The sequence below is a fragment of the Phycodurus eques genome, chromosome 5 (genome assembly GCF_024500275.1).
Source record: "Phycodurus eques isolate BA_2022a chromosome 5, UOR_Pequ_1.1, whole genome shotgun sequence".
Taxonomy (NCBI): domain Eukaryota; kingdom Metazoa; phylum Chordata; class Actinopteri; order Syngnathiformes; family Syngnathidae; genus Phycodurus; species Phycodurus eques.
This window is the reverse complement of record NC_084529.1, coordinates 20,207,608-20,232,647: the sequence shown is the minus strand read 5'-3', so window position 1 is coordinate 20,232,647 and position 25,040 is coordinate 20,207,608. Positions and strand designations below refer to the sequence as shown.

At 43.7% G+C, this 25,040-nt stretch overlaps 1 protein-coding gene and 9 non-coding genes across 10 annotated transcripts in view; 9 read left to right on the top strand and 1 right to left on the bottom strand.

Annotated features, from left to right (window-relative positions):
* The window catches only part of plxnb2b (plexin b2b), a 219,094-nt gene extending 213,423 nt beyond the window's left edge, over nt 1-5,671 (bottom strand). Inside the window, 1 exon segment of the mRNA XM_061677999.1 lies at nt 5,117-5,671. The gene's annotated coding sequence lies outside the window, so the exon portion shown is untranslated.
* A 9,916-nt stretch (nt 5,672-15,587) lies between these two features.
* LOC133403392 (U4 spliceosomal RNA) lies at nt 15,588-15,728 on the top strand. The gene has a single exon (XR_009768658.1). It is a non-coding gene; the product is annotated as a U4 spliceosomal RNA (small nuclear RNA).
* A 631-nt stretch (nt 15,729-16,359) lies between these two features.
* LOC133403397 (U4 spliceosomal RNA) lies at nt 16,360-16,500 on the top strand. The gene has a single exon (XR_009768662.1). It is a non-coding gene; the product is annotated as a U4 spliceosomal RNA (small nuclear RNA).
* Nucleotides 16,501-18,061: 1,561 nt separating this feature from the next.
* Nucleotides 18,062-18,202, top strand: LOC133403396 (U4 spliceosomal RNA). Its single transcript, XR_009768661.1, has one exon. It is a non-coding gene; the product is annotated as a U4 spliceosomal RNA (small nuclear RNA).
* Nucleotides 18,203-18,672: 470 nt separating this feature from the next.
* LOC133403398 (U4 spliceosomal RNA) lies at nt 18,673-18,813 on the top strand. Its single transcript, XR_009768663.1, has one exon. It is a non-coding gene; the product is annotated as a U4 spliceosomal RNA (small nuclear RNA).
* A 249-nt stretch (nt 18,814-19,062) lies between these two features.
* LOC133403405 (U4 spliceosomal RNA) lies at nt 19,063-19,203 on the top strand. Its single transcript, XR_009768670.1, has one exon. It is a non-coding gene; the product is annotated as a U4 spliceosomal RNA (small nuclear RNA).
* A 1,561-nt stretch (nt 19,204-20,764) lies between these two features.
* LOC133403402 (U4 spliceosomal RNA) lies at nt 20,765-20,906 on the top strand. Its single transcript, XR_009768667.1, has one exon. It is a non-coding gene; the product is annotated as a U4 spliceosomal RNA (small nuclear RNA).
* Nucleotides 20,907-21,552: 646 nt separating this feature from the next.
* LOC133403395 (U4 spliceosomal RNA) lies at nt 21,553-21,693 on the top strand. The gene has a single exon (XR_009768660.1). It is a non-coding gene; the product is annotated as a U4 spliceosomal RNA (small nuclear RNA).
* A 1,562-nt stretch (nt 21,694-23,255) lies between these two features.
* LOC133403401 (U4 spliceosomal RNA) lies at nt 23,256-23,396 on the top strand. The gene has a single exon (XR_009768666.1). It is a non-coding gene; the product is annotated as a U4 spliceosomal RNA (small nuclear RNA).
* A 646-nt stretch (nt 23,397-24,042) lies between these two features.
* Nucleotides 24,043-24,183, top strand: LOC133403400 (U4 spliceosomal RNA). The gene has a single exon (XR_009768665.1). It is a non-coding gene; the product is annotated as a U4 spliceosomal RNA (small nuclear RNA).
* Nucleotides 24,184-25,040: the final 857 nt, after the last annotated feature.

Here is a 25,040-nt window from a genome sequence, read left to right as displayed (position 1 = left end):
ATAACGTTAGTCTGAACTAGTTTGTGCGCAATAAGGCACGCTCAATTACTGCAGCACTTACTGTTTTTCTTTTGATTGTTTTATATTTATGGCCTATAAGTGTTTTCATACAATTATTGACTAAAACTGTTACTCTACAAGTGTGTTGGCATAGTGATAAGCCAACTAAACGTTTCGAATTACGCACATATTCAGGTTACACCACAGGAACAGAACTCTGCTGTAAACCAAGAAGCCCCTGTAATTAACTATAGTTCTCTACAAATACTGTAATGTGTACACGTGCACAATATTTTAATAAAAGGCTCCTAACATTGTGTGCTACTGGATGTAGAACAGTGGAAGCCAGTTCCATGTGGCATTCACACACAAGAATTGAGGGAGCAAGCATAATAGTTAGCATGATCACACCTCGGAGGCCAGTTGAACTTGATCTTTTATCTGTAGAGAATGGAGGGGGGGTGCTAAAGTGCTGAGTGGAAAGGGTGTCAAGGGTTAGCCGTGTGAAGTGCAAACAATGCCGCACTGGAACAAGGCGCTCAGATAAGAGAGGAAAGTTTGGAAGGCGGTAGCTGAGGACAAGGGGGGGATTGTGCAGTGAAGTCCAAGGACAAGGGTGGATGCGGTTAAAAACAGATATGATCAGAAATCCACCTCAGCGTGACGTCGCCTCGTCTTCGGCTAATCCTCGGACGTGAAAAGACGAACCGATCTCAAAATCAGGGGGAAATCTCAATTCCCCAGATTCCTCCGCCAGCCACCTAACACAAAGCCAAAACGCCCTTCACGCATATGTCCACGCTCGATGTGAACTGTAGCGGTAGAGGATTGCATATGGCCTTTTACTCATGCGCACCGCACCCCTTTTATGAGCATTCATAAAATCCATGCCTGAGTAGGAAAATGTTGGTCAAATGGCAACCAAGCAACTAACAGTCATGGCTCAAAGGGAAACGAGGTTTATGTTGACATGATGATAGTGATTTAGGTCAGATCCTGCTTGCCTGTTTTGGTGGGAGCAGGAAGATTATCTTGTAATTCTAAATGAGCTACTTGCCATGAACCAATTGCATAAACACTAATCATGCATCGGCTTGTTTTCTGACGTTTTTCTATTTGTATGCTCGGGATTGCTTGTTCCTTGCAAGGATTATGTTGGGGTTTTTCTTTCAAAATGAAAATGACATAAATCAGTAATCCAAAGCAAAACAAAAAGGCTGGGATAAAATTGACCTAAAAAATATTCTCTCTGAGACAAATGTGAGGCGTGCATCCAAGACTGAGCACGGTTTGGTCTGTAAGAGGAGGAAATGGACAATAAGCATCCAAAAACACTGAAGAACTTAAGAGCAGAGTACGCAATTGCTTCTTTGCTGGTCAGATGTTATTTGACTGCATCCAAAAATAGTCTTGAGTGGATCTAACCACCGAGTTTTATTACCAGAACAAGTGGACTACTACTAAAAAAAAACAGACAGTCATGCGAATGCCAGGGTTGCTCTGCTCGGATATAGCAGGGCATGAGATTTCCTTCTGTTTTTGGGATTGTTTTGCAAAGTCTTCTCTTGGCTGCGATGAAAAAGTGCGCTGCGCTTGCCGGGGACCAGGGGGAAAACATTTATCACCGCTCTCCTCGCCACTGATAAGGTGTCTCCATTTATTCAGAGTGGACCAGATAAAACCAGAATGAAGCATTTGTTGCAGCGATGGCAGGGAAGAGGGTGCGGTAGCTTGTGTGTGTCCGTGTGAGCAGATGGCTTCGATGGGAGAGCATCCTTACTCCCGCAGCCCCCCTCCAGCCAGCAACAGCGGCCCTCTTTCCTGCTTCCGCATGCCCCCAACCATGTTAATCCATCCTTCAGCGAGACTGTTTGTATAATGTTATTTAAAGGGAAATAATCCCTTGTGGGGGGGTTGGGGGGGCAATCCCATGTACAGTAGGCCTATGCTCAAGGGGCGCATGGCGGCCGGAGTGTGAATAAAGAGACGATTTAGAGTGACAAGCGGGGTGAACAGAGGACTGTTCTGACTGGGGAGACGCACACAGACAGAACCACGCAGGAAAAAGACACTGAATAGTGCCTCTGTCCACTTTATCCTCACCGCAGACAAGAAAGGAGGAAGAAAACAAACAGACAACGCTCACTGCAACTTCAACAACTGTTAATGTGCTGTCCAGAGGCGAAAACAAGAATTCGTCTGGGCTTGTTACTACCAAAATACCATACCTTCCATATTACGAGCTACTGTCATGCAGCACGGTAGAGCAGTGGTTGGCATAGGTACATGTTCTCCCTGTGCTTGCGTTGATGCAGAGGAGAAAGGTCAACATGTCGACTTATCGGTTCAACCATTAGTTACAATACATCCTATGGTGTTCTCTGAATTTATCATGGCGCATCTGTCTCATATTCCATATTTCCGATTTGGGCTCATTTGGCTGAATTCCCTTACAGGAGTTCAGGTTCAAGGTTCACCCTTGGAATTGGCCCAAAATGTTGCTTTGAAACAAAATGGCTGACTTCCTGTTCATTTTAGGACATATATTCCTTGAGACTTTTTTGTGCACCCTGTTATTGATTGATGAAGCTGCTGGTGGGGGTTAATTTTTGTTAATGTTTGTCTGCAAATATGTGTGACTTTTTGGGTAAGTTAAAGCAAAGCAAAAAAATGCCGGCCAGACTAACATGTAAAAATCCTGGCTGGAAGGCACGAAAAGTGTCTGGTCACCAGAAAGGTATTTTACCTCAGGGTATAAGTATTTCCCTCTCTCAACACTCAATTGTTAAGTTAGCAAATCTAACAACTACAAACACGCCTCAAGTACATCCTAGTACCTTTTGGAGTCGTACATCATTGTACCTTTTGGAGTCTTATCTCTGGGGTAGCACCTCCGTAAAGGCTTTGAACCCCAAAATAACCCATTTGAGTACATACTGACGATTTGATTGCATTTACTCTGCGTGTTGTACCAGTCCCAAGCCCGGGGGGGGGGGAATAAAAAAAATGAAATACAAATTTTAAAACAGGTGGGTTGTGTCAGGAGAGAAATCAGAAGTACTTCATCCGACTGACGGACTGTGGCAACCCAATTGGACAAGCCGAAAGTCACAACAACTATGTCTGTCGTATGTTGAAAAACCGTTATCTTATTTACCTGATTTAAGACGGACTGTAATAATCCAACAAGTGGCATGTTTTTAAGTACTTTTACAATATCTGTCATGGTGTGACACATCTGGCGAATACAGTACATCAGGGGTCGGGAACGCATGGCACGCGAGCCAAATGTGGCTCTTTTGATGACGGCATCTGGGTCGCAGATAAATCTTAACTGACATTTCTTAACACAATAAATAATTCATTATTCCGCTGACATTTTAGAGTAAAACATTACAAAAATCAGTATTATAAATAACATTCAAAATATAAAACATTCTTATGCATTTTAATCAATTCATCTATCCATTTTCGGCCGCAACGCAGTAATTTATATGATCCCAGCTGTCCTCACAGTTAAAAAACATCAAGACCAACCTACAATCATGTTTAACGGATGGAAGCCTCAACGCCTGCATGACGCGTAACCTCACCATGTATAAACCAGACTACAAAGCCAGTAAGATGTAACATAATTATAGTCTAAAATTGTTAGTCTTGCTTAAAAGATGCACAAGTTAGTTGTATTAAGTGTTAAAAAATATTATATGGCTCTCACGGAATTACATTTTAAAACATGTAGCTTTCATGACTCTCTTGGCCCCTGCAGTACATTATGAATGAAACTGATTACAAAAAATAAATACAAGTACAGAGATGAATCGCACTAATGCGAACGAAACATGCTGATCTGGAACACCACAGTCCAAAACTGATTGAGTGGCATGTTTGATATGTTCAATAAAAAAACATTCCAATACCCGAGTCACATAACAAATCTGTCATATCTAAACATATACACAGCTTTTGTCATTGTGGAAGAAAAACTGAAAGAATAAGTTCCATTCATCTATTTTTGTAAACCTAATCCCACCAGCTGACTTTGGCCAAGAGTCACCACAAATATGAATCACATTTGACCGCTGCACTAGGAGTGAAAAGCAATAAAATAACTACAATACACATGGATTGTCAGTGCAAAATTTGCTAATTTCAAGTAGCAGAGTCCTAAACGCGAGTGACACATAATAGTGTATGTTCAACAAAACAATTGCTTAAATCTTTTACAATACTGGGCATAACGAGACATTTTCATTTCTGGCATACAAATTCCCTTTCAAAATTGAACAAAAACTATCACTGAAACAGTGACTTCTGTCCATCCTTTCTCTAAAGTGCTTGTCCTCATTAGGGTTACAGGTGAGCTGGAGCCTTTTCCAGTTGACTTTGGGCAAGATGCTGTACACCCTAGACTGGTTGCTACCCATCCGCATGGCACAGAAAAGACAAACAACAATTCACACTCACATTCACACCTATGAATTTCAAGTCTTCACTCGACCTAACGTGTATGTTTTTGGAAGGTAGGAGGAAGCCAGTGTAACAGTAGAGACTCCACACACTGAGCCAAGATTCTATCCCGAGACCTCTTGATTGTGAGGCAGACATACTAAACACTACTTCACCGTGCTGCATGAAACAGTATTGAATTAATGCGAATTAATGTCTTGCCCTAATCCAGGGTTTCTCCAGTTCAAACTTCATTCAACTCATTAATGGCAGAAATTTGAAACCGGCTTGAATCCTGGGTATGTACAGTATTCCCCACACAGTACACTTTACATGACTTGATAGCAACAAATTTGAAATAAAAAGCCAACTTGCCGTCAAACTGCGTGAAGCAGAGACCATTTTGGCTCCAGCAACTAAACATGGGGGAAACTTGCTTTTTATGTACCAGGCAGAGCCTAAAACTGAATGGCATTCCTTAATTATCATGATCCATTTTTACACACATCACACGACACATGGGCACAATGCAATGCTTGTGAAATGGAACAACAGTAATGTTAGGGGAAAACTTGCTGGTTTAATGTACCAGGGAGACAGGAAAAACTGATACTAAAGTGCTTCAAGTGAACAGAAAAACAAAACAAAACAAACAAAAAAAACTCACCACGGAGAAGGAGAGAAGGTATAGTGAGCCAAAAGCGACCCAAAAGGTCCACAAATGGATGAAGCGCCCTGGTTGTTTTGCGTTTGAAAAAGAAGCCAGTTCACGTGTTCCTCCCCGTGGTGTGCTTCTCCGAGGAAAGGCACTAATTCCTGCTCAAAGCTCCTCGCCGCGCATCGAAAATGTCAGCGACACGGAAGGAGGACGACGGAGGGGAAATAGGGGAGAAAAAGTATTCGACAAACGCCCCTGCGGGGTTGGCGATAAGCGGCTAATGTTCCTTCCACGCCCAGGTACCGAGTCACATGGTCACGTCCAGGTGTGCTTCCTGGAACCGCGACACACCTGTGGGAGCCACTCGCTCGCCCACGGAGATCCGGTAGAAGTGGAGCGGGTGGCCGACTCGCGGTGGCTCGCCAGCGGCAACGGGAAGGACCGAGCTCCGGTGTGACCGCCGCTGCTACTACTGCTGCTGGTGCACGCGAGTCGCAGCCGGCAAAGAAGACGAATGATGAGGAGGGGGAGTGGCGAACGGGAAAGAAGAAACTCGACTGTGAGTTGGGGTTGTCTGTTTGACTCGCTGCCGGGAATGTTTTCCGCGGGCGGTGAGAGCGGCGAAGGGGGGGGGGAGCGAGTGGTCCAACCAGCGAGGAGTCCATACGAGGGGAGGCGGTTCCTGCGTGGGGAAAATGACATAACAGCGGCGCCTCGACTTACGAGTTTCATTCATTCCGTGACCACGCTCGCATTTCAAATTCATCTTTCCCCGTTGAAATGAAAGGAAATACCATGAATCCGCTCCAGCCCAAAAAAAATAAAATACCAAAAACACAATTTGTTGTAATGTGTTTGACATAAAGAAAAGTAGCACGCTACATTATTGTACCTTGTAAAAACATCCATCCATCCATCCATTTTCTTTACCGCTTATCCTCGTGTCGTGGGCGTGCTGGGGCCTATCCCAGCAATCTTCTGGCGGGAGGCGGGATACACCCTGAACTGGTTGCCGGCCAATCGCAGGGCACATAGAAACAAACAACCATTCGCACTCACATTCACACCTACGGACAATTTAGAGTCTTCAGTCAATCTACCATGCATGTTTTTGGGATGAGGCAGGAAACCGGAGTGCCTGGAGAAAACCCACCCAGGCACGGAGAGAAGAGGCAAACTCCACACAGACGGGGTCTGGATTTGAACCCCGGTCACCAGAACTGTGAGGCAGATGTGCTAACCAGTCGTCCACCGAGCCGGCCTTGTAAAAACATACAGTAATTAAATGAACACATTGAATGTAAAGAATTAAATAGTTTGTGCGTCATGATTTCATGGTCCAGTGCCCATTGACATTGTGCTGCTTCTGTTGTGTGCGCCTTGGCCAACAAGAGGCAGTACGGGCCTTATGCAGAATGTCACATGAACAAAACTGATTGGTGCACTTCCTGTGTATATAAGAATAACTACAGGCTGATGACATGATGGTTTGAACGCAAATTTGCTCAAATATTATTTTCTTTGTTGCTGTCGTCTTACGGCAAAAGTTAAATGCCTGTATATCATTTATTTATACATGCATGATATGAGGTATGTAAACACGAATGCAGCCTAAACATCAGACATATTTGGTAGCTCTTGAAGACATCTTGTGTCAAACAAAATACTTTGTAGCCATTTAGTATTTCTACAGAACATTTAGTATTTCTACAGGTGCTTCGTCCCGGTCTCCAGCCATAAGGATCTGCCAATGACCTGAACTGGAAGGCAGTGCTTTGACCTGTTTTGCCAAATGCAGAAGTTGGTTGTGCATAACCCCTATAATGCTTACGTAATAAATACACAGAGACGACAGTCTCTTCTAAACTCAGTAAGCTGCAGTAATATTAGCTGTTTTTAGCAGAGGGTAAAGAATACTGTATATGGTTGTGAGTACAGTATTGTTACATTATCTGTCTGCATGTGTTGCTGCATCATGTTCAAATATCCTTTGCTTGAAGTGTTCTAACTACCATAACATCGATGGTAGTTTTGTTAGCCCATCTATGCTGTTTTTGAAAAACAGACCATTTATTTGATAATTGAGGGTTACGCCCCCCCCCCCCCCCAAAAAAAAAAAAAAAAAAAAAACAGGTAATAAACCATATTATTTAATTTTCTTCGACTCAACCAACAACAGTACACATTTTATGAGCTATATTATTTGTCATATAATGTACAATATCATATATATATATATTTGGTATTTTAAATAATATTTAAGAATCACTTTTACTCGGCTATATTTACATTTTCTCAGGTCAACTACAGTATAATTTACATGACAAGTGTAATTTTCTGTATTTTGTGCATGGAATATTTGAAAAATGACTATATATGTGAGTTTATGAATTTTTATCTGATAAAACAGGTAAAATATATTTTCCTTTGTGTTTCGGATAAAAAGAAACCATACAAACATAAATTAGAGCTACAGTGCTTATTTTTGAGAAATGTAATACAGTATCAGCCTCAGAGGAAAAAAGATTCCCATCCTCTGCTTTAGACTGTGCATGTATGCCTAATTTTGTGACCTGTGGCTGTATATTGACGTGTGTGCAACATGAAAACATCGCTGCATCTATTTCTGTTTCACAAACCATTGTTTCCAACAGGGTGGCTGGTTAGAGCGTCTGCCTCACAGTTCTGAAGACTGGGGTTCAATCCCCGGACCCGCCTGTGTGGAGTTTGGATGTTCTACCCGTGCCTGCGTGGGTTTTCTCCGGGCACTCCGGTTTCCTCCCACATCCCAAAAAACATGCATGGTAGGTGAATTGAATTCTCTAAATTGCCCCTAGGTGTGAATGTGAGTGCGACTGGTTGTTTGTTTATGTGTGCCCTGCGATTGACCGGGAACCACTTCAGGGTCTATCCCGCCTCCTGCCCGTTGATAGCTGGGATAGGCTCCGGCACTCCCGTGACCTTAGTGAGGAGAAGCGGCTCAGAAAATGGATGGATGTTTCCAACAGAGAACTGACACATTTTCATTTGCGATTTGATTGACGCTTCAGTTACACCGGCTACACCCTTGACAACAGATATTTTTAAACCCTATGAATCGCAAATGTACATGCTTGACATCCAAGACTGGTTTTGATTATACTATCAGCATGAATATTTTACTCGAAAATAAAATATTTTATCATTACCCAACCTTTAAATTCCATTTACCTGCCTACACTGTGTGCACACAACAGTAATAACAGGCAACACAGTCTAATACACAGCCCTGTTATTTCATAACAAAAAGGACATGTATTGGCATTCACTATTGTGAGCTTTATACTTAGGCCTTCACTCAACTGTATAGCAAAGCAGGTCAATGATGTCAAATGATTCATGTATTATATCACTTTTACAAATGCATTTTGATTTCATTTGCATTTAGCGTCACTCAAATGTATTGCAAATATTGCATGTTGATATTTGCGATGGTTTGTAACTGCTATTGCTGCTCCTGGAAACCAGAATTTCCTTTGGGATCAATAAAGTGTCCACCGATCTACCGTGTTGTAGTCTTTAGTTTGTTTAATGGACTGATGCGAAATGTGAGTCCTAAGAGTGAAGTAAGAAATTAACCTTGTACTTTGTGATCTTGAGTCCAATATCATATAACGGAGTCATTTTGGCACAGTCAATTTTGTAGCTTCTGCCGGGACTCAGTGTGGCTCTGTGTCATTTCTGTGAGTGATTTATAGGCATGCAAATGAGGTTGCCCAGTTAGGGACAAGCTTGGTGTCTGCCCAGGTGGACTGGCGACGTTGTGACGCTGGCTGAGAGCTGACACAGGCACAAAGCTGGCAGAGATTCACGCGGTGAGATGGGGGAGATGGCCGTCACAGTTCCTCATGGTGACTGATGAGCTACAGGAGAATATAGGCCAAGCCAGACAAGTGTCAGGGAAGCGGACACCTCGAGAGGCTTACACCCCCAACCCTAAATCACATACAGGAGGAGTGTTCAATGTGTCCAAACGTGTTTGTCTGAAGAGTAATGACGCTACTTACTCTCGGACGTGATACTCCAAAGGGATGTCGCTGACCAAGAAAAGCTAAGTGAGAACAGAACTTGAGGTTTATCTATAGATGGGAAAACTCCAAATTGTCGTACCAATAAAATTTCACTTGAAGACTCTCCATTGCCTTGAATAATTTTTTTAAAATAAATAACATAAAAATAAAAACACAAAGGTTAGGTTCAGGGTTTTACCCAACCAAATATCGGTGGACACATTGAAGAATACAAATTATAATTCATTGTTGACAAACAAGTATGTTAGGTTCATTGGAGTCTCTCAATCATCTTCAGTTTACAAAACATGTATGTATACTTGTATACTTGGTTCTTTGAAGACTCAGTGCCTTCAATATTCACGATAAGTATGTTAGGTTCATTTAAGTATGCTAATTGTCTTCAGTTAAAAAAAACTAAAATATTAATACTTGGTTCAACCGAAGACTCTCAAGTGCATTTAATGTCTCCAAATATGTTAGTTGTACATTGAAGTCTCAGTTGTCTTCAGTTTACAAAAACAATTACGGTATGTTTGGTTCATTGATGAGTCTCAAGTGCCTTCAGTGTTTACAAAAACAAGTATATATGGCAATTTGGAGTCTCTCAATTTTCTTCAGTTCACAAAACAATGTATTTTAGGTTACGTGAATAATCTCAAGTGCCTTCAATGCTCACCAAAACAAGCATCCATCCATTCTCTACACCACTTATCCTCTTCAGGGTCACCGGGTGCTGGAGCCTGTCCCAGCTGACTTCGGGCGTAAAGTGGACTTTACCCTCAACTGGTCGCCAGCCAGTCACAGGGAGACATCCAACCATTCAAACTCACATTCACACCATCACTGAGTGGGAACTGCCGGCAGCGAAATCAGGCGAATGTACCACTACACCGTCAGTTAGTCAAAACAAGCATATGTTAATTGAAGTCTCTCAATTGTTCTCAGTTTACCTAAACATTTATGTTAGGTTGACTGAAAACGCTCAAGTGCTGTCAATGTTTTAAAAAACAAACATGTTAGGTTCATTGAAGTCTCTCACTTGTCTTCAGTTTAGGAAAAACATCCATACTGGGTTAATTGAAGTCTCTCACTTGTCTTCAGTGTGCAAAAACGTTTTATGTCCAGTGAAGATTCTCAAGTGCCTTCAATAATCACCAAAACAAGCATATTAGGTTCACTGAAGCTTCTCGATTGTCTTCAGTTTACAAACAAAATGTGCGTTAGGTTCACTGAAGCTTCTCAATTGTCAATTTACAAAAAAACAAGTATTATGTTAGGTTTATTGAAGAGTTTTAAGTGCCTCCCAACCTTTACTAAACCAGTATGTTAGGTTAATTGAAGTCTCTGAATTGTCATCAATTTAAAAAAAAAAAAAAAAAGCTTGTTTGGTTTCACTGAAGATTCTCAAGTGCATTAACTCTGTACAAAACAAGCAGGTTACGTGAATTGAAGTCTCTCATTTGTATTCAGTTTACAAAAAAGACAAACGTATGTTAGGTTGATTGAAGTTTCTCAAGTGTCTTTGATGTTTACCAAAACAAGTACATTAGGGTAATTGAAGTCTCTCAATTGTCTTCAGTTTGCACAAAAAAATCAAAACATGTTAGATTGATTGAAAACTCTTAGTTGTTTTCAGTTGACAAAAACAAGTATGATAGTTTCATCGAAGATTCTCAAGTGCCTTAGAGGACCAGTCAGACCCAAGGTTCAGGCCGGAGATTGGTTGCCATGAGGTTATATTGCCCCCTGTTGGCCACATCCTGCACAGTCCTTGGAACTAACTGCTTACCTAAAGGGTTTGACTGCACAGAGTTGTGGAAACAGCTTTGTTTCATCATCCTTACACTTGAAGTAAGATACTGTACAGTACAGACATTAAAAAGCGTATAGACGCAACATAAATGTAGATACTGTGCGTTATTTTAAACCACAGAGGCAATTGTAGGAATAAAATCATCTCACTCGTCACTTGGTGCATGACTCAAAGTCAGGACAAGCCAACTCACAGCATTTGGGATTGAATACACATATTTTGGTTCCTTGAACTTGCATGGCTTTCCTCCAGATACTACATCCTCAACCAGCAATGCGAGACACCAAAGGTTCATTGAGGACTCTAAATTGTCTTCAATGAACCAAAGATCTGTTTAAGTCTTTGAAATGTCACTTGAAATGTTAATTGTCTCTGGCTTCACCCTAAAGTCCAAAAGACTGTCAATTGTCTGATCCCAATCCAAACATATTTATGTCAGGTTCATTGAAGGCTCTAAATGGTCTTCAATGGACAAAACATCAGTGGAAGATTTCAAATTATCTTTGATAATACACCCTGGACTCTTTGCTAGCTGGATTCCCCCTACAACCCAAATCACATGTACGGTATAATGGGTTTATTAATGACTCTAAATTGCCCTAAATGTTTATGAAAACACATAAACTATGTTTAGAGTCTTCAATTAACCAAAGAAACTGACAAACTGTTAATTGAAGACTGTCAGTTGTCTCGGGCTTCACCCCACAGGCCGGGTTCAGACTCAAAAATGTCAATTGATGACTGTCAATTCCTTTCAATGTTTACCAAAGAAAGTGAGGTACGCTTGAGGTCTTTAGTGAACCAAACATTGGTGGAAGACTTCTTAAAGACTACAAATTGTCTTCAGTGTTTTCAAAAACAGGTGTGTTACATCAACAAAAGGCTTCAAATTGTCTTCACTGTTAGCAAAAACATGTTTACCTAAAGACCTCAAATAATTCAATGTTTACAAAACATGCATCGAAGTTCATTAAAGACGCTCAGTTGTCAGTAGCTGTGGAAGTGTCTGAATGTGCCAGTCTGTTGATTGACAGGTATACAGTCTTGGTTGTACCCCTTGCCTCTCGCACTAAATCAACTGGGACGTGCTCCATCTTCCCGGTGACCTCAAATAGAATCCACAGTATAAAAAAATGAATGAACGGATGGATGCAGATTCTTTTCCGAAGCGAGCTCAGGCAAACTCTCTCTCTTGTCGCCTTGTCCTTGCTCTATAACTGTATAATATTTATCTAGCTGTCCTGTTATTTCTGGGTGAAGGTTGTGCGATGTTCTTGCTTGCGGTAAATCCAAAGACTTGTGACAGATGGAGTGATCCGCAGACGCCAGGAACTCGTCGGGGCGGTAAATGGTAGAAAGGTGTGAAGAATTAATTAGCAGGGACACCGAGGAAATGTATTTAAAGCAGACCTGGTAAGGGTTCCACGAACTGCCGAGCCTTAGTGAGAGGGTCTCCCGCTGTCAATACTTTTCTTTAAATATAGCTGAAGGGGTATACAGTATGGGAGTTTTAGCATACTGCTACTGTGAACAGAGTGCTGGCAAAACAGCATGTGCGACAAGAAGACATCAGCTTAGTAAGAGAACAGACAGACGGCCTTATGGCGACAGACTAGGAATAACCACAGAGTGGGAAAACCAAGGTGGCAGCAGTGAGGGGGTTGGTGAGAACAGACTGCAAGCTTCAGAAAGCAAAGTTTGGAATCAGAATTTGGGCATCTGGTTGTGCTGGTCGCTGTATATGCTGATATGCTGTGTGCTTCGAAGCAAAACTGATATACGGGCCACAAAAAAGCACTGTGATATTTGTTTCTCACATCAGGAGTCCCCGTGTCACTCCACACAAGAAAAATGTCATTGCTATCCTCCCTTGTGTTTATAACACAATGTAATCACGGCTGCTCCAGCTTTGCCTGCATTGTCCAGGTGGCCTCTCACTGCCATTTAATGTCCTTTAGCAGGCTGATGTGATGTAGCCCAGATCCCACCATGCATGGCCTGTGCCCACACACACACCTGCTTGCAGGCAAAGCACATCCATTTCCTTCTTTTGAAAAAAACACTGATCAGTAATCTAAAGAGGTTTTGGTGCTCGACAGGCTCTGTACTTTTAAGATTAGAGCTCCATAGCGGCCTCCAAATTGGATCACACACACAGTCTGTTGACTTTGCCAACAAACTTACATTTCCACAAAAACAAATCAGTCTCAGTTTAACTAGCAAATACAGTAGGTTAGATCATGATACAAGAATGACATTGATTTGCAACCTTCAACCCTGAATAGGAGAGGAAATACTTTCAGGTTCTAAATCAGGACTGTCAAACTGCGGTTGCCTTCTAAATGTTGAATCTCCTCATGTTATTAAATAATTGCCTTCCATTTAATTATAATCATTTACACAAATACATGGGAAACTACCTGATCACAAGTCAGGGGGAAAGTAGTGGTTCAGTAGGTACATTCCTGAAAAAGGGTATTGTGGCCGAGCAAATAGGCACATCACACACATACGGGCCCATAGTTTAACAAGCGTGTGGGGGGCACATGCCCCCGGTGCCCCCCTGGTTCTGACGCCTCTGGGCTGATAAGTTCGTGAGCTGGGTAGTTAGTGTGTACGGTGTGCAATATTCAAACAGCAAAACAACATAGCGCGAGCAGATAAATAGATGACAGCGTGGAGTTTGACAAATTCTTGTCAGACATTACAACTGCTTCCAACAGAACAAAGTGGGAGAAGTGAGTATCAAATTTCACACCTCTGTCCCATCTTTCCAGTATACCTTCTCATGCAAAGAGTGTACCACCTCTGTTATGGCACTGATACTACTTCCAAATGCAATAAATTGCAATGGCTTCCACACATTATGAGTTTTGCGTTTAAACAGAATTTTTACAACCAGTGGGAAAGGGGCTACAAACTCTATTACATCGAGCTGTGTAAAACCAATTTACACAGTTTATTAAGGGGATTATCATTGTCTTGTTGAATGTTCATATGTCAGTGTAGTTTCAAGGTGTCTTGTGAACTGCATCACATTGGTGCGATGTATTCCTTGGGCGGAAAACTGAGAAACTCTGGTTTTCCAGGTGAGGATGTAACACACTGACAGGATTCATTTGAGATTATTTGGTATAATCCTCTTATCGGCGTAACTACCTGTCCCAGAAAGCGATCCAAGCGTACCCCTAGCAGCCTCATTGGCTCGCTATTCTGACAGGAGCAAATCCTCTGTCTAATGTGGCAGTTTTAGACTGGCACACCAGTTCTTATCTGTTGAGCACCTGCTTCATCCTGCTAAAGCATCACTACAGGTAAAAAGGCCTCTAATATCAACACACTGGCTTTACACAGTTTGTTGCATGACACTAATACAAAGTGTACAAAGTGCATATGATTGCAAACACTGTATGACCCCTATGAAAATGCACCAGCCAATATCGTCCAGTTTTGTCCTTGAACCCTGACTCCAGAAGGATTGTACATAAATGAAACGGAACATCCATCCATCCATTTTCCGTACCGCTTCTCCTCATATTATGGTTAATTTACTTTTGAATGTTTTTATACAAGTAGTTGTGTCTCTGGAGTGCCTGGCCTCTCATCGAGTGTGAACTTAAATAACCAAGTAAATCTTAGTTCTGTGTATATTTGAAAATGTGTCTCTGAGTGAGCCATTTAGCACTTCTCATCCCACTGTAATGAAACAATGAGCCAAATTCACATAATGACCAAACTCACACCGAGTTTTTCCACCAATGACCTTGAAGCTTGGCTGGCCGAAGTTTGAGACCAAAAGAACCACTTTCATGCGGTGGTCAAAGCGGTCATTTTAAAACTGAAAGGTAAGCAGAACTGCAATGTTAGCATAGATTAGTTTTAGCTAACAGTGTTATTATTATTAGCTTTTAATAATACTGTTATTATAATAGTTGGCTGAGTTGTCTACGCTGGGGTTGGGGGGACTAATTTGCAGAGTAATTTGTGGCTCACTGCAAGAGACAGAGCCGGCCTAAAACAAACCAATTTTACCATGGCAACAAATATGCTGTCAAAATATAAATATAGAGCTGCGAGCAGCTATTAAGGGCCCTCGCACCCCCTGGCCACATTGGGGTACTGGCACGTGTAACATCCTAACACTGAATGTTTGGACAAGGGTTGTCCCGATCCCGGCACGGTGCAATACTGGTTCGCACATCTGCCTCACTGTTCTGAGGAGACGGGTTCAAATCCGGCCTCGTCTGTGTGTTGTTTGTATGTTCTCCCTGTACCTTTGTGGGTTTTCTCTGGGTACTCCGATTTCCTCCCACATCCCAAAAACTTGCATAGTAGTAATTGAAAACTCTAAATTGTCAGAAAATGTGAATGTTAGTGATACCAATATTGCAGCCTTGAGATTCGGCCAATACAGATATCGGTCCGATCCGATTTCAGCAATATTGTTGTGATGAAGGCGTGTTACCAGATGTAACATTTTATATACATCAAGAATTTAGTCAAATGTATAGTCTTGAAACGTCCTCCTAACACTCTGTTTAGATTTGTTGTGTGGAGACCGTCACTGTACAACGTATGCCAGATGGTGACTTGATTGTGAACACATCACTAACGTCGCTTTGCGCAGTGGCAGTATCGTAGCCTATGAGGTTTATCCGAGGCGCGATTATTGCTAGTTGAAAACTTTACCCAATACCCCGCCTTGATGACTTGAAATATAGTCAGCTATGGCAATTTTTGACAGTCTCTATAGAGACTATTTACTTTGTTAAAGTAAAATGCTTGCCATTTCTGGTTTGTTTCCTTTGTGGGAGTTTATTATGCTGTATAAGCTTATATTGCTAACACCATCAGACAGGCTTCAGTTCGTTATCTGTGTATAATAGTCAATGTATGTGATTCATGTTTGATAGGCTTAACAGTCGTGAGTTTCATGCATTGTCTTGTAGCTTTCATTTAAAGTGTTGTTAAACATATTAAAGATGAAAAAAAAATGGAGATGGCCATTTTTTGGCCTGTGGGACTCCTGGCTATGGCAATTTTTTTTAGGGTAAACGCTGAAGAATTAAGATGTGCAATATGCCGTGTAACGTCCTAACACTTTATGTTTGGACGAGGGATGTTCCAATCTAACTTTTTCACTTCCGATATCGATATTGCAGCCTTGAGTTTCGGTCAAGACAGATATCGGTCCGATTTCAGCAATAATATTGTATTAAAGGCGTGTTACCACACGTAACATTTTATATATGTCAAGGATTAAATAAAATGTATAATTTGTCTTGAAACAACATCTTTACACTTTGTGTAGAGTTAATGTGTGGAGACCGTCACTGTGGAACGTATGCCAGATGGTGATTTGATTGTCAACGTTGAATTAGTTCCCTGTCTTTGCGCAGTGGCAGTATCGTAGCCGATGAGGTTTATCCGAGGCGTGATTATTGCTAGTTGAAAACTTTACCCAATACCCCGCCTCGATGACTTGAAATATAGTCAGCTATGGCAATTTTTGGCAGTCTCTTAGAAGACTATTTATGTTGTTAAAGTAAGAATCTTAGATTATGCAGTGTGTTTTCCATGTGCAGACTAGTACATGACAAATAATTATAATTGAGTCGGCTCTTGGGATGTGGAATGTCACCTCTGTGGCAGGGAAGGAGCCCGAGCTGGTGTGTGAGGTTGAGAAGTTCAGACTAGATATAGTCGGACTCGCCTCCACGCACAGCTTGGGCTCTGGTACCAGTCCTCTTGAGAGGGGTTGGATTCTCTTCCACTCTGGAGTTGTCCACGGTGAGAGGCCTGAGCAGCTGTGGGTATACTTGTTGCTCCACGGCTCGGCGCCTGTATGTTGGGGTTCACCCCGGTGGACGAGAGGGTAGCCTCCCTGACTGTTGTTTGTGCCGATGCACCAAACACCAGTTCAGAGTACCCACCCTTTTTGGAGTACTTGGAGGGGTTGCTGGAGAGCGCTCCCGCTGGGGACTCCATCATTCTGCTGGGGGACTTCAATGCTCACGTGGGCAATGACAGTGAGACCTGGAAGGGCGTGATTGGGAGGAACTGCCCCCCCGATCAGAACCCGAGCGGTGTTCTGTTATTGGACTTCTGTGTTCGTCACGGATTGTCCATAACGAACACCATGTTCAAGCATAAGGGTGTCCACACGTGCACTTGGCACCAAGACACCCTAGGTCGCAGTTCGACTTGCCGCCGCATGTCTTGGACACTCGGGTAAAGAGAGGGGCAGAGCTGTCAACTGATCACCACCTGGTGGTGAGTTGGCTTCGATGGTGAAGGAAGATGCCGGTCCGACGTGGCAGGCCCAAACGTATTATGAGGGTCTGCTGGGAACGTCTGGCGGAATCCCCTGTCAGAAGGAGTTTCAACTCCGACAGAACTTTGCTCATGTTCCGGGGGTTGCGGGGGACATCGAGTCCGAGTGGACCATGTTCCGCGCCTCCATTGCTGAGGCGGCCGACCGGAGCTGGAGCCGTAATGTGGTCGGTGCCTGTCATGGCGGCAATCCCCGAACACGTTGGTGGACACCAATGGTGAGGGATGCCGTCAAGCTGAAGAAGGAGTCCTATCGGGCCTTTTTGGCCTGTGGGACTCCTGAGGCAGCTGATGGGTACCGGCTGGCCAAGTGGAATGCAGCTTTGGTGGTCGCTGAAGCAAAAACTCGAGCATGGAACGGCTTTGAGGAAATTCTGGTCCACCATCTGATGTCTCAGGAGGGGAAAGCAGTGCACCATCAACACTGTGTATAATGGGGATGGGGCGCTGCTGACCTCGACTCGGTTGCATAGTAGTAATTGAAAACTCTAAATTGTCCGAAAGTGTGAATGTTTGTGATGCCAATATTGCAGCCTTGTGATTCGGCCAATACAGATATCGGTCCGATCCGATTTCAGCAATATTGTTGTGATGAAGGTGTGTTACCAGATGTAACATTTTATATACATCAAGAATTTAGTCAAATGTATAGTCTTGAAACGTCCTCCTAACACTTTGTTTAGTTTTGATGTGTGGAGACCGTCACTGTACAACGTATGCCAGATGGTGACTTGATTGTGAACACATCACTAACGTAGCTTTGCGCAGTGGCAGTATTGTAGCCTATGAGGTTTAGCCGAGGCGCGATTATTGCAAGTTGAAAACTTTACCCAATACCCCGCCTTGATGACTTGAAATATAGTCGGCTATGGCAATTTTTGACAGTCTCTATAGAGACTATTTACTTTGTTAAGGTAAAATGCTTGCCATTTCTGGTTTGTTTCCTTTGTGGGAGTTTATTATGCTGTCTAAGGTGATATTGCTAACACCATCAGACAGGCTTCAGTTCATTATCTGTGTATAATAGTCAATGTATGTGATTCATGTTTGATAGGCTTAACAGTCGCGAGTTTCATGCATTGTCTTGTAGCTTTCATTTAAAGTGTTGTTAAACATATTAAAGATGAAAAAAAAATGGCTATGGCCATTTTTTGGCCTGTGGGACTCCTGGCTATGGCAATTTTTTTTAGGGTAAATGCAGAAGAATTAAGATGTGCAATTTGCCGTGTAACGTCCTAACACTTTATGTTTGGACGAGGGATGTTCCAATCCAACTTTTTCACTTCCGATATCGAGTTAATGTGTGGAGACCGTCACTGTGGAACGTATGCCAGATGGTGACTTGATTGTGAACACATCACTAACGTAGCTTTGCGCAGTGGCAGTATTGTAGCCTACGAGGTTTATCCGAGGCGCGATTATTGCTAGTTGAAAACTTTACCCAATACCCCGCCTTGATGACTTGAAATATAGTCGGCTATGGCAATTTTTGACAGTCTCTATAGAGACTATTTACTTTGTTAAGGTAAAATGCTTCCCATTTCTGGTTTGTTTCCTTTGTGGGAGTTTATTATGCTGTCTAAGGTGATATTGCTAACACCATCAGACAGGCTTCAGTTCATTATGTGTATAATAGTCAATGTATGTGATTCATGTTTGATAGGCTTAACAGTCGCGAGTTTCATGCATTGTCTTGTAGCTTTCATTTAAACGTATGCCAGATGGTGATTTGATTGTCAACGTTGAATCAGTTCCCTATTTTTGCGCAGTGGCAGTATCGTACCCTATGAGGTTTATCCGAGGTGTGATTATTGCTAATTGAAAACTTTACCCAATACCCTGCCTTGATGACTTGAAATATAGTCAGCTATGGCAATTTTTGGCAGTCTCTTAGAAGACTATTTATGTTGTTAAAGTAAGGATCTTAGATTATGCAGTGTGCTTTCCATGTACAAACTAGTACATGACAAATAATTATAATTGAGTTGGCTCTTGGGATGTGGAATGTCACCTCTGTGGCAGGGAAGGAGCCTGAGCTGGTGTGTGAGGTTGTGAAGTTCAGACTAGATATAGTCGGACTCGCCTCCACGCACAGCTTGGGCTCTGGTACCAGTCCTCTTGAGAGGGGTTGGATTCTCTTCCACTCTGGAGTTGTCCACGGTGAGAGGCCTGAGCAGCTGTGGGTATACTTGTTGCTCCCCGGCTCGGCGCCTGTATGTTGGGGTTCACCCCGATGGACGAGAGGGTAGCCTCCCTGACTGTTGTTTGTGCCGATGCACCAAACACCAGTTCAGAGTACCCACCCTTTTTGGAGTACTTGGAGGGGTTGCTGGAGAGCGCTCCCGCTGGGGACTCCATCATTCTGCTGGGGGACTTCAATGCTCACGTGGGCAATGACAGTGAGACCTGGAAGGGCGTGATTGGGAGGAACTGCCCCCCCGCTCAGAACCCGAGCGGTGTTCTGTTATTGGACTTCTGTGCTCGTCACGGATTGTCCATAACGAACACCATGTTCAAGCATAAGGGTGTCCACACGTGCACTTGGCACCAGGACACCCTAGGTCGCAGTTCGACTTGTGGCCGCATGTCTTGGACACTCGGGTAAAGAGAGGGGCGGAGCTGTCAACTGATCACCACCTGGTGGTGAGTTGGCTTCGATGGTGAAGGAAGATGCCGGTCCGACGTGGCAGGCCCAAACGTATTGGGAGGGTCTGCTGGGAACGTCTGGCGGAATCCCCTGTCAGAAGGAGTTTCAACTCCGACAGAACTTTGCTCATGTTCCGGGGGTTGCGGGGGACATCGAGTCCGAGTGGACCCTCATCCGCGCCTCCATTGCTGAGGCGGCCGACCGGAGCTGGAGCCGTAATGTGGTCGGTGCCTGTCATGGCGGCAATCCCCGAACACGTTGGTGGACACCAATGGTGAGGGATGCCGTCAAGCTGAAGAAGGAGTCCTATCGGGCCTTTTTGGCCTGTGGGACTCCTGAGGCAGCTGATGGGTACCGGCTGGCCAAGCGGAATGCAGCTTTGGTGGTCGCTGAAGCAAAAACTCGGGCATGGGACGGCTTCGAGGAAATTCTGGTCCACCATCTGATGTCTCAGGAGGGGAAAGCAGTGCACCATCAACACTGTGTATAATGGGGATGGGGCGCTGCTGACCTCGACTCGGTTGCATAGTAGTAATTGAAAACTCTAAATTGTCCGAAAGTGTGAATGTTTGTGATACCAATATTGCAGCCTTGTGATTCGGCCAATACAGATATCGGTCCGATCCGATTTCAGCAATATTGTTGTGATGAAGGTGTGTTACCAGATGTAACATTTTATATACATCAAGAATTTAGTCAAATGTATAGTCTTGAAACGTCCTCCTAACACTTTGTTTAGATTTGATGTGTGGAGACCGTCACTGTACAACGTATGCCAGATGGTGACTTGATTGTGAACACATCACTAACGTAGCTTTGCGCAGTGGCAGTATTGTAGCCCTATGAGGTTTATCCGAGGCGCAATTATTGCTAGTTGAAAACTTTACCCAATACCCCGCCTTGATGACTTGAAATATAGTTGGCTATGGCAATTTTTGACAGTCTCTCTGGAGACTATTTACTTTGTTCAAGTAAAATGCTTAAAAGCTGTTTCCTTTGTGGGAATTAATTCTATATGACAAATACAGTTTTGTTATGCTGTCTAAGGTGATATTGCTAACACTATCAGACAGGCTTCAGTTTATTATCTGTGTATAACAGTCAATGTATGTGATTCATGTTTGATAGGCTTAACAGTCGCGAGTTTCATGCATTGCGTTGTAGCTTTCATTTAAAGTGTTGTTAAACATATTTAAGATGAAAAAAAATGGCTTTGGCAATTTTTGGGCCTGTGGGACTCCTGGCTATGGCAATTTTTTTAGGGTCAATGCTGAAGAATTAAGATGTGCAATTTGCCGTGTTACGTCCTAACACTTTATGTTTGGACGAGGGATGTTCCAATCTAACTTTTTCACTTCCGATATCGATATTGCAGCCTTGAGTTTCGGTCAATACAGATATCGGTCCGATTTCAGCAATAATATTGTGTTAAAGGCGTGTTACCACACATAACATTTTATTTTTGTCAAGGATTAAATAAAATGTATCATTTGTCTTGAAACAACATCCTTACACTTTGTGGAGAGTTAATGTGTGGAGACCGTCACTGTGGAACGTATGCCAGATGGTGACTTGATTGCCAACGTTAAATCAGTTCCCTATCTTTGCGCAGTGGCAGTATCGTAGCCGATGAGGTTTATCCGAGGCGTGATTATTGCTAGTTGAAAACTTTACCCAATACCCCGCCTCGATGACTTGAAATATAGTCAGCTATGGCAATTTTTGGCAGTCTCTTAGAAGACTATTTATGTTGTTAAAGTAAGAATCTTAGATTATGCAGTGTGTTTTCCATGTGCAGACTAGTACATGACAAATAATTATAATTGAGTCGGCTCTTGGGATGTGGAATGTCACCTCTGTGGCAGGGAAGGAGCCCGAGCTGGTGTGTGAGGTTGAGAAGTTCAGACTAGATATAGTCGGACTCGCCTCCACGCACAGCTTGGGCTCTGGTACCAGTCCTCTTGAGAGGGGTTGGATTCTCTTCCACTCTGGAGTTGTCCACGGTGAGAGGCCTGAGCAGCTGTGGGTATACTTGTTGCTCCCCGGCTCGGCGCCTGTATGTTGGGGTTCACCCCGGTGGACGAGAGGGTAGCCTCCCTGACTGTTGTTTGTGCCGATGCACCAAACACCAGTTCAGAGTACCCACCCTTTTTGGAGTACTTGGAGGGGTTGCTGGAGAGCGCTCCCGCTGGGGACTCCATCATTCTGCTGGGGGACTTCAATGCTCACGTGGGCAATGACAGTGAGACCTGGAAGGGCGTGATTGGGAGGAACTGCCCCCCCGATCAGAACCCGAGCGGTGTTCTGTTATTGGACTTCTGTGTTCGTCACGGATTGTCCATAACGAACACCATGTTCAAGCATAAGGGTGTCCACACGTGCACTTGGCACCAAGACACCCTAGGTCGCAGTTCGACTTGCCGCCGCATGTCTTGGACACTCGGGTAAAGAGAGGGGCAGAGCTGTCAACTGATCACCACCTGGTGGTGAGTTGGCTTCGATGGTGAAGGAAGATGCCGGTCCGACGTGGCAGGCCCAAACGTATTATGAGGGTCTGCTGGGAACGTCTGGCGGAATCCCCTGTCAGAAGGAGTTTCAACTCCGACAGAACTTTGCTCATGTTCCGGGGGTTGCGGGGGACATCGAGTCCGAGTGGACCCTCATTCCGCGCCTCCATTGCTGAGGCGGCCGACCGGAGCTGGAGCCGTAATGTGGTCGGTGCCTGTCATGGCGGCAATCCCCGAACACGTTGGTGGACACCAATGGTGAGGGATGCCGTCAAGCTGAAGAAGGAGTCCTATCGGGCCTTTTTGGCCTGTGGGACTCCTGAGGCAGCTGATGGGTACCGGCTGGCCAAGCGGAATGCAGCTTTGGTGGTCGCTGAAGCAAAAACTCGGGCATGGGACGGCTTCGAGGAAATTCTGGTCCACCATCTGATGTCTCAGGAGGGGAAAGCAGTGCACCATCAACACTGTGTATAATGGGGATGGGGCGCTGCTGACCTCGACTCGGTTGCATAGTAGTAATTGAAAACTCTAAATTGTCCGAAAGTGTGAATGTTTGTGATACCAATATTGCAGCCTTGTGATTCGGCCAATACAGATATCGGTCCGATCCGATTTCAGCAATATTGTTGTGATGAAGGTGTGTTACCAGATGTAACATTTTATATACATCAAGAATTTAGTCAAATGTATAGTCTTGAAACGTCCTCCTAACACTTTGTTTAGATTTGATGTGTGGAGACCGTCACTGTACAACGTATGCCAGATGGTGACTTGATTGTGAACACATCACTAACGTAGCTTTGCGCAGTGGCAGTATTGTACCCTATGAGGTTTATCCGAGGCGCAATTATTGCTAGTTGAAAACTTTACCCAATACCCCGCCTTGATGACTTGAAATATAGTTGGCTATGGCAATTTTTGACAGTCTCTCTGGAGACTATTTACTTTGTTCAAGTAAAATGCTTAAAAGCTGTTTCCTTTGTGGGAATTAATTCTATATGACAAATACAGTTTTGTTATGCTGTCTAAGGTGATATTGCTAACACTATCAGACAGGCTTCAGTTTATTATCTGTGTATAACAGTCAATGTATGTGATTCATGTTTGATAGGCTTAACAGTCGCGAGTTTCATGCATTGCGTTGTAGCTTTCATTTAAAGTGTTGTTAAACATATTTAAGATGAAAAAAAATGGCTTTGGCAATTTTTGGGCCTGTGGGACTCCTGGCTATGGCAATTTTTTTAGGGTCAATGCTGAAGAATTAAGATGTGCAATTTGCCGTGTTACGTCCTAACACTTTATGTTTGGACGAGGGATGTTCCAATCTAACTTTTTCACTTCCGATATCGATATTGCAGCCTTGAGTTTCGGTCAATACAGATATCGGTCCGATTTCAGCAATAATATTGTGTTAAAGGCGTGTTACCACACATAACATTTTATTTTTGTCAAGGATTAAATAAAATGTATCATTTGTCTTGAAACAACATCCTTACACTTTGTGGAGAGTTAATGTGTGGAGACCGTCACTGTGGAACGTATGCCAGATGGTGACTTGATTGCCAACGTTAAATCAGTTCCCTATCTTTGCGCAGTGGCAGTATCGTAGCCGATGAGGTTTATCCGAGGTGTGATTATTGCTAGTTGAAAACTTTACCCAATACCCTGCCTTGATGACTTGAAATATAGTCAGCTATGGCAATTTTTGACAGTCTCTTAGAAGACTATTTATGTTGTTAAAGTAAGAATTTTCAATTATACAGTGTGTTTTCCTAATTGTAGTTTGTACATGACAAATAATTATAATTGAGTTGGCTCTTGGGATGTGGAATGTCACCTCTCTGGCAGGGAAGGAGCCTGAGCTGGTGTGTGAGGTTGAGTAGTTCAGACTAGATATAGTCGGACTCTCCTCCACGCACATCTTGGGCTCTGGTACCAGTCCTCTTGAGAGGGGTTGGACTCTCTTCCACTCTGGAGTTGTCCACGGTGAGAGGCCTGAGCAGCTATGTGTAAACTTATTGCTCCCCGGCTCGGCGCCTGTATGTTGGGGTTCACCCCGGTGGACGAGAGGGTAGCCTCCCTGACTGTTGTTTGTGCCGATGCACCAAACACCAGTTCAGAGTACCCACCCTTTTTGGAGTACTTGGAGGGGTTGCTGGAGAGCGCTCCCGCTGGGGACTCCATCATTCTGCTGGGGGACTTCAATGCTCACGTGGGCAATGACAGTGAGACCTGGAAGGGCGTGATTGGGAGGAACTGCCCCCCCGATCAGAACCCGAGCGGTGTTCTGTTATTGGACTTCTGTGCTCGTCACGGATTGTCCATAACGAACACCATGTTCAAGCATAAGGGTGTCCACACGTGCACTTGGCACCAAGGACACCCTAGGTCGCAGTTCGACTTGCCGCCGCATGTCTTGGACACTCGGGTAAAGAGAGGGGCAGAGCTGTCAACTGATCACCACCTGGTGGTGAGTTGGCTTCGATGGTGAAGGAAGATGCCGGTCCGACGTGGCAGGCCCAAACGTATTATGAGGGTCTGCTGGGAACGTCTGGCGGAATCCCCTGTCAGAAGGAGTTTC